We start from the raw sequence: 9971 nt of genomic DNA, 5'->3' as shown, positions 1-9971 counted from the left end.
TTATTTGGTCTTCCAGATGTTGTCATTCTTTTGCTTTGCTTACTGGCGGCCTATTTTCAATAAAGTGTGCCCAATGTGTCCTTTTTATTTGCTTTATTTATGGCCCACAGGGCCGACTATGTGTGGTTCACCTGTGGGGCATCGGTGCCCTGTGGCCAAGGTCCGCCAGCAAGATTTCGGGCCCTCATGGGCCTTCCCAGATTTCGGGCCTTCCCAGCAGAGGGGCCATGCCCCAACCCATGGGGTCCATAAGTGGTGCTCGGCCACAGACATGTGGTCCATAATGTGGTGCATCGATGCAGACAGCTGGTTCTGGGAATTTCGGGCGCACAATGGCCGACCCACGCACGCTCCCCTCGGCGCCCAACGGCGCACAGGTCATGTGGGAGACAAAAGGGGAAAGACAATTGAGCGAGGGGTAAGGTCACAAGGGTACACATCAATAAGGCAATGCAAGGCGAAATGCGTACGGAGGGCGAAGTGAGAAAGCTCGTCCCTACCGTACGTCACCCCCCTGTCACCTACCCTACCCTTACCCCATATGTACAAAAATTTACACATTTACAAATTCGTCACTACTGTCACGTCTTCCCCATATTTCCCCTATACCAAATTCGTCACCACAATCCCTCTACTTCAAAAATTTGCCATCATCAATTCATCATCAATCCTCATAAGGAGGCAGAGATGGAACATCAAAGCACAATGTCACACCCACGTCATGATGCGTCTCACCATCCAAACATTTGCACAGTAAAAATAACAAAACATGGCATGGTGCGGAGTACCTGTCACCTCAGGTGAGTGGATGCAGATGGTGCGAGGAGATCCTTCATCCTAACTATCCTCTAAATGACTTTAACACACTTTACACTACCCGGGGTCTCTCCCTGCCAATCCATTGGCCAGCTTACACTATGGGTTCTAATAACCAATTCCCATTGATCAACTGTGGTGCTCCCCAATTTGGGGTCTCACTCCCCCGATTCATCTCCCGGTGCTCTCGCACAATTTCTGGGCCGCGACGTGTAGCGCTCCCAACAGGTCTACCCACCTGCACACCTCCACCACTGTAGTTGCCACCCGAGCTTACCTAGCTCCTCACCCTAACCTATCTAACTGGGGGCAGCCCCTCTCCTGGCTCTGTCACCCCATGGTGCCCTCTGGCACTGGGCTACCCGGGTCCGTCCTCCGGATCCTCGGGCCCCATCCACAACAACTACTACCGGCTCCCAGAGCCCACCGGCGGCCTCACCTGGCCGACATCCTCACAGTGGTGGAGTGCTCAAACAACTACACACACTAACAGGCTACACGCCCAGCCATTTCCACAACACCAACGCACCCATCCACATACCATTCTGTCACCCGCACCACAGATGCCAATATCCAAACCACAATTTACCTGTACCCTCTACCTAACACTTACACTACCCGCCCCGGGTATCCGTGATGGGGGTCCACTCTTCCCCCATTCACACCTTCGCACCATCCACTCCACTCCACAATTTCCACCATTCTCACTCCACGACCATCCATTCCAATCCTCCAGACCATTTATTCCATACACCTGTCTTTCATTCACCTGTTGTTGCACACCTGTGCAATCCTACCTGGTGCCACCTGCACCCTCCTCCTCTTCCTGGACCATTTGGTCAACACAACACGCAATCACCACTACTCCCTCATACACTGCTCCACACACCTGTTCAGTTGCACACCTGTGCAATCACACCTGTTCCATCCTCACCTGTTCAATCCTCACACACACGGCATCATCTCAGCTAACTTCTCCCCTCTGAAACTTGCGCTTCCCAGTCGTCCCTTTAAACTATTGCGCTCCCACGTCATTATCATCCATACTAATCTACCTGCGTCCCCACTACAGGTATCAGTCACTAACTAAACTTAACGTTACCTAATGTCAATCTTCGCTAGATCCCTACACACCATATCCTAACCCACCCGGGCTAGTTTTCACTGCCATACACCCCATAATCTAGTGCTCCTTTGCCCCACCTGTGAGGGATGGTGGATTTGCCATCCCACCACATCGGGGGTCTTTCACTATCAATTTTGTTCGTCCAAATCCAACAATTCAAAAATTTTCCATTTACTGCCAATTCCATTCACTTTTCTAAATTTCGTTTTAAATCACTATCACTATCACCATCACCCGTCTACTTATTACATCCTCTCGGTGCGCCAATTCACATCTACAGCCCGGCTTCGTACAGCCGAGCAATGAACGCGGGTCGTTTTGTGCCAGCGGCTGGATACGTCCCGCATTCGGGGCAGGGACGGAGGCTTACCCGGGCCGAGATCCCATGCACCACCTCGGCGTGGAGCCATCCAATGTCCCGATCTCGACCTGCCGACACGTCTCAATAGAAAGTGGTCGCCATGACGACCCTTCCTATCGGGCTGCCCGCTCCGCCCAGTGGAGCCCGGACGCGGCCGTTCCACGCGAGGCCCAGCGTGGATCGCGCACGGCGGTTCTTTCGAAACCGCCGTGGTTCGGATCCCCGCCGGATCTCGCGGCACGCGAAGCCCGGCACGCACCGAGGGCCCGAGTCGGCTACAAGTCGTTCTAACCTTTAACCCGGTTATCGTCGACGCCTCACCTGGATGCCTACAAGCATACGCTACCCCTTTCGTGCTCATACATGCAGCCGTTTCCATGCTCTTGGTCGTACCTTCTCTAACACACCTCGGTACACTCATTCCGCTCACCGACTTGGTCACACACCTGACCACCGAACACTTTGGCACACATTCGTTGCTCGCACACCTCACCAATACACCGCTTCGCGCCCCTTTCTCGGTCACCTCCTTTGTGACAATCACAGGTGTGCTCTCACCCGCACACCCAACCACGTGTCTCACTACCAATTCCAGCGTGCATTCCCACTCACGCTCTACCATTCCAGGTGTGCATCCTTCTATTCCAGGTGTACATCCTCGCTCACCTGCCACAACCAACTCACGCTCCGTTTCACTCTCACCTCCACTCTCGGTCGCGCACTCACCCTTACTCTTGACAGCATGCGCTTTCCCCATGCACCCGTCCGTTACACACCTTTCTCGCGCATCCTCCCGCGCACACTTTTTCGTTACTTCCTCCGTAACACTCACCACACCGCGCTTCCCTGTGCTCCCTCGCACACGCGCTTCGACCGGCTCACTCCTGACGGCACACTCACTCCTCGGCGTGCACTTTTTTTTCACACACCCCATGGTCGGACATTCTCGCACACCTCTTTTTTCGCACACCTGTCCTGTCACACACCTCACCAACGGCCTTTCACGAACACCCGGATCCAACCCAATCCCCAAGCCGACTGAAGCTTTCCTCACATCATATACATTGCCACTCACCTCCGTACCTTGTCTCCGCACCTCCTTTGCCACCTGCAAACTCTTTATTTGGTTAGTGAGCATCACATCATGAGTTGAGCACCGACCTTGCACATATTCCATCACCTCCTCCTGGATTTCTCTCTTAGTTTCTGTCCGTCCCTTCTTAATTTCACTCACCTCTTCTCCCACTTCCTCTAGTTTTTGTTTAACCTCTTTTATTTCTCGGTGCGTCCCCTCAAGTTCGTCCTCTAAGGCTACCGTGACCGTCTCTATGTGCATCCTCACCTGCCGGTCCTTTGTCTCCATTATCTCTGTCACCTCCTCCACCCTCATTGTCAGTTCCTCCCGTACCATCTGACATTGCCTCTGCGTCGCTATTAATTCGTTTTTAATTTCTTTTTGTGTCGCCTTTAACCCTCCTAGTACCGCAGTGTTCTTTTGAACCTGCTCCACTAACTTAGTTTGTCCCTCTGTCAGCTGCTCCACCTCCTCCGTCAGATCTTCTATTCCCCCTTGTAACTTAGCCGTATTATTCCTCACTTCTTTCTCTATACGCTTTTCGCCTCGCTTTACCTCCTCGCGCAGCCCCGAGACCTCCTCACTCACCCCTCGTCGTATTTCCTCCATCTGGTTCCCCATCTGTTCGATTTCCCGGGCGGATTGTTCCCCTATTTCCCGCAATTTGTCCTCCATCCTATTTTCTAACCCCATTAACCCATTTTTCACTCCCTCTATCTGATTCTCCTGGGCAGCCATTCTATTTTCTACCCCCATTAACCCATGTTTCACCCCTTCTATCCCATTGTCTAACCCCTCTAATTTCTTGTCTAATCCCTCACCGGTACCCCTCGCTTCGTCCCTCATTACCCCTATTTTGCCCTCCAATCGCTCACCCTGAGCATCCATCCGGTTCCCCATTACCCCAATTGGTTCCTCATTACCCCCAATTGCTCACTATTCTGGGCCATAAGGGCCTTCATTTGTATAAAAAAAAGGTTCAAATCCATTGGCATCTCCGGTTCGCCTACCGCGACCATGGGCGTGGCTAAATGTGGCGCCGCTGTAATCACGTGCGCTAGAGCGCCATTTTGTGCACCTGAAATTCTCGCAACCACATTGCCATTTTCCTCCTCCCTTTCTTCCCCGAAGTCCTGGGTTACTTCTAACCCCTCTATCTCTCCCACCGGCATCCCGTCGCCTTGGACAGCCATGGCGCGATTTCAAAATTCGAGTTTCGTAAAACAAATCCAAATTTTTTTTTATTTTTTTTTTTGTTATAATTTCGGCGAGCGCAGTAACCGCGGGACCGCGCTCCGAATCGATTCGGTCGAGCGCCGTACGCGCTCCGGCTTGATTTTCCCTCCCAAAATTTGGGCCTAACTAATTTAGTCCCGGGTCCGAATCTCACTCCTCGACACCAATTGTTATCGTACTAACACAATTGGTGTCCAAAATTTGGGCTAAATAAATTTAGTCCCAGGTTCGAATCCAACTCCTGACAACCAATTGTTATCGTACTAACACAATTGGTGTCCAAAATTTGGGCTAAATAAATTTAGTCCCAGGTTCGAATCCAACTCCTGACAACCAATTGTTATAGATCGCGGTTAGATGTTATAGACCGAGCGGTGGTTTAGAACCGCGACCTAACAAAACTCACCCGATTCACCCAGACTTTGGCCGTATCGCACCCCAGCTGCTCAATGAGGGAAAAGACGAAAACGACGCAATGCAAAGAGGAAAATGAAGACAAACAGGTTGGAAATACTACTAAATTTATTCCTACTATTTACACACAAGCAACAAAAAGCAATTCAGTTTATTTACAAGTACAAGACGCATGTGACACAGTGCAAATTTAGCTTATCTACAGACTTAACTTATTACCCAGGACAGAACAAACAAAGACGACTCACACGGGGAATGCCAGGGATGGCAGAAGGTGGATGGCTGGCGGGAGAGGAAAGGTCCAAGGGGGGGGTCTTGCAGCACAACCGGCGCGTTCAGCAGCCGCCGTTCCGTTTCGGCCCTGCTCCGAACCGCCGTTCAGGCCCCCTTTGGCGGTCGGGTGTCGCGGCTGCGGCGGCCTCCGTCCGCTGCGTTCCCAGGACTTGTCTCACTGGTCTGGTCCCTCAACCCTCAACTCTTTCTTGCTTCTCTCACTCCTCACCACCGACTTCTCTCTCTGGCAACCGACTGTGACCAACTCCTTGCAACTCTCTTTCTTCTTCTTTTCTCTTCTCATCTCATGCTCATCTCCAAGGCCTCTCTGATAAAGCAGTCCCTTACAGTCGCTTTTATCACCTCCAGCGAAATCAAGCCGCCGACTCCGAGGGCACACCTACCGGGTCACTCACCGCGGCCCTGGTTGGTCGCGCGACCCTCGGGCTCCGCCCCGGACGACGACGGGCGGGCGCGCCCCTCCCCTCCTCTGACGAGGTGGAGACACGCCTTTCTTCCCTGACTCGAGCCTCGTGGTCAATGGCGGTTATTGGAGGGGAGGTGATTGGGAATCGAGGCTCAGCAATGACGAGAGGGGATGTAATATGGCAATCGAGGGTCGGCAATCACGAAAGGGGGGATGTGAAGGAAATGGGGATTTTTGGGGATGGGAATGGAAGGGGGTCTATTCTCTTTCACTGGTGCAATGGAGTATTTCAATTAATGGGAGACACAGCCTTATCTTAAAACACAGAATAAGATATAACTATCGAACATGAATATCCTATGATTGGCTGACGTGTATGCTTGTGGACTATGGGACGCCCTTTTGATCTTACACAGCTCCGGAGGCAGGAGGCACAGCACAACAACAATAATAATAATCATACAGCACACAATAAAAAAAATATATATATGCAGTCCTCATATCCACAACAATATATATATATATATATATATATATATATATATATATATATACACACACACACACACAGGGTGCTTCAAAAAAATGTTAACACTTCTGAGGTTTTTTTTTCTTTCCTTTGCAGTTGACTGAAATGGCAATGACATTGACTTTGGTGCAAAGAAGAAAGGTTGCTTCATGGATGGACATCTTTCAGTTACCCACGGTGGTTCGCAACAAATGCAGAGAGAATTTATACTGCGATCCACCCTTGAGATTGACCATTTATCACGTTTACAACAAATTCGTCGAAACCGGCTCAGTTGCTGATAATTACAAAGGGAAGAGTGGTTGACCACGAACAGGCCGATCCCCTGTAAACATAGCTGTTACACAATAAAATTTCTTGCGAAGCCCAAGGAAATCAACCAGACGATTCAGTGTAGAATGTGGTCTTCACCGGGCAACGGTGTGGAGAATCTTGAACAAGGACATGGGAATGCGGCCATATCTTTTACAGATTGTGCAAGCGTTACGTCCTACAGATAAAGCCGCTCGTGTTGAGGCTTGCAAAGTTTTCTTAGAGATGAAGAATTTGGAACCTGACATTCACAGGTCAGTGGCATTCAGCGACAATGCAACCTTTCACATAAGCGGACGCGTGAACAAACACAACTGTGTCTTCTGGGGTACTGAGAATCCTCGTGTTATGCGTGAGCATGAACGAGACAGTCCCAAAGTCAATGTGTGGTGTTCAATCACTGGAACAGGTGTGGTAGGGCCGTATTTTTTTTTTAAACACCACAATCAAAGGTGGTGACTTCTTGCACATGATGGAGAATTATGCAGAGGATAACCTGCCACTACATATCCGGCTTACCGGATACTTTCAGTTGGATGGTGCTCAACCCCAATTTGCTTCGAATGTTCACGTTCATCTTAACAGAAAATTTGAGCAGAGATGGATTGGCAGAGGAGGGCCTGTGAAATGGCCAGCATGTTCGCCAGATCTCACGCCTTGTGATTTCTGGCTGTGGGGTATGGTAAAGGAACGGGTTTATGCCACCAAGCCACATGATGTGTGAGACCTCCGACAGAAATTTGAAAATGTGATTGCAACAATACCACAAGAAATGTGCCTACGGGCTCTGGAGACATGGGAATGCAAGACATGAGCATGAATGGAGCTAACAACTGTGGCGTCAGGAAGGGCATCCGGCCATAAAAACATTGCCTCAAAAAGAGAACCATGACAATTACAACTACATATGGGCAGGGAACAGCCCGAAGTGGAGATCGGTTTCAGAGGTTTGGGACATGGAATGTAGGGACAATGACAGGGAGATCAGGAGAAGTGGTGGAAGTATTGGTCAGAAGAAGAGTGGACATATGTTGTGTGCAAGAGACGAGATGGAAGGGAAGTGGTGTGAGAATGGTGAAGGGTAGGCAGGCACAGAAATACAAGTTTGTGTGGCAAGGGTGCCCGGAGGGCGTGAATGGTGTTGGTGTCCTGTTTTCTGAGGAGTTTGTAGACAGTGTGGTGAGTGTGACTAGAGTGAGTGATAGGTTGATGATGGTGAAAATGATGATTGGAAAGCTCTTGGTGAACGTCATCTCGGGATATGCTCCGCAGGTTGGTCGAAGTTATTGGAGCATGGAATGAAGGTATTGGAAAGGGTGTTGGAGAGGAGTGTAGGGGAATTTGTAGCTGAGAGACTCAGGACTCCAATGACCGGACACAGGTTTACAAAAGGTCTGGTTTATTAACTGGTTATTCACTTCATTCCATTTACCAAATAATACCGCATAATATAATGGATCAGGTTAACTCTTTTCGCATGGTCCTTCTCGTTCGGCTGATGTTCCTCTGCCACTCCCGTTGGTCAGAGCTTCTGGTAGCAAGTTCTGTCGACTCCACGTTTGCTCTCGTTTATATGGACCAACTGGACTTAATCCTCTGTCCGCTAATGCCCCGAGGTCATGCGTGCACCGAGTCCTGGCATCAGCTCGCTCCCCTCCTGCTGTGAGTTCCGTTTACCAAACGATAGGGGGGTGCTTCAGCCAGGGGCTGTGACCAGGTGGACAAGAGATTATCATGTTCGGGTGCATTCCTGACACTCATTTACAAACTCGTCTTTCACAGAGTTTGCATGTAAAATGTATCTGCTTCGTTACCAGGTTAATTAATAAGTTACCAGTGCCAATTAATAAGTTACACTGAGTTACACTTCCACAATTCCCTCATCTTTTTGTTTTTGTTTATATTAACCATTAATCTAAACATCAATATAAGTAAACAATCAATCACTACAAGTAAACATCATTACAAGTATAAGTAAATAATCAATCACTTTGGTAATCAAATTCCCTTGGGCATACACCGTCATCCTGCAAGAATCACAAAACATTTCGTTGGTCATTGACTCCTTCCATATCGTTCAATGTATTGCATTTGCATCACAAATATATTTTCAAAACAACACTTCACCATCACCAAGATACAACAATTTCACTTCATTTTCAAGTTTTGTAAAGCATCTGCACCATCTGGCAAAAAACGTTTGCCTCCACACAAATGTTGACTTTGTTTGAAAGGAAGGGCTGATCACTTGTGTTTGAATCCTGGTATGAAACATTTTCTCCTAATGTCTTCATAGCTCCTGCACTACTTCGTGTAGGATTTCGCTGTTGTGGTAACATTGCGGAGTCATAGACTGACCCTGCTCTCCTTGTAGCATTCTTGCCACTTTTTGCTGTAAACCATAGTAATTCCTGAACAAGGCCTTCACCCAGTTGTAGTCGACTTGCCTCCTCCCTCATTGTGAGTGGGCAGCAAGTATTGGTGTGACGTTGATTGGCCAGCAAGATGTGGAACAGGGATGCCGGATGCATCCACACTGATGTTGGGACCATGGTGTTCAGGTCATTCATGGTCCTTACCAGGAGCAACCAGCAGAATCGTGCACAGCTGTTGTGACAAGGGCACAGCCGTTTTTTGCAGCTCCATGCTGGTTCCCCGGACGTTGGTGAAGTAATAACATATGTCCCCGCATTTCACAGAGGTTGCAGGTAAAATGTCGTTGTCCTGCAACTTCTGATGTGGTGAATGTTCGAAGCCTTCGAACAAGAGTAAGTGATCGCCTTTCTTTCATATGTTGCAGTGTGATCCAGGCAAATGGTCACATAAATTTCCTTGGTGAAGGTAAGCATTCATCTCCAAGTTACACGGGAGAATGTCTTCATCATTCTTTGAGAAAGAGGGTGTATGCCACGATTAACTTCATTTTTTTAGCCACAAATTTTCTTTCTCGAACTTCTTCCCAATTCCGTTAGCAATCCCTCCAAAATGTGATCTCGTCTTATCCTTATGCTCAGTCACATCTGAATCTGCTTTCCGCACACACTGGATCAGATAGGGTACATCTTACCATGAAATCAGCATAATCATGTATATCTTCCGACAGTTTCACATTCAACAATTTGTTGTTTTTCCTTAACACAAAAGTTATATTCATTTATATGCGTCACACAAATAATATTCAATCAGGTATGTATTTTATTACTAAACTAAGAATAGCATTGTATATGATTACAATCACAAACGGGAATACCTAATTCCCAACAACAATTTTTCCAAACCAACAAATTAAACATAATGTATTATTACCATAATTCCTCTCCACTTTTTCTTTTCCCTCTTTTTCCTAACAGTGTGTCACTCGTGGTGATATGAGTTCACTGATATTGTAATTGACACAACTCA

The sequence above is a fragment of the Myxine glutinosa genome, chromosome 2 (assembly GCF_964187855.1).
Source record: "Myxine glutinosa chromosome 2, kmMyxGlut1.1, whole genome shotgun sequence".
NCBI classification, from domain to species: Eukaryota; Metazoa; Chordata; class Myxini; order Myxiniformes; family Myxinidae; genus Myxine; species Myxine glutinosa.
The sequence above is the reverse complement of the archived record's forward strand: the minus strand, read 5'-3'. Positions refer to the sequence as shown.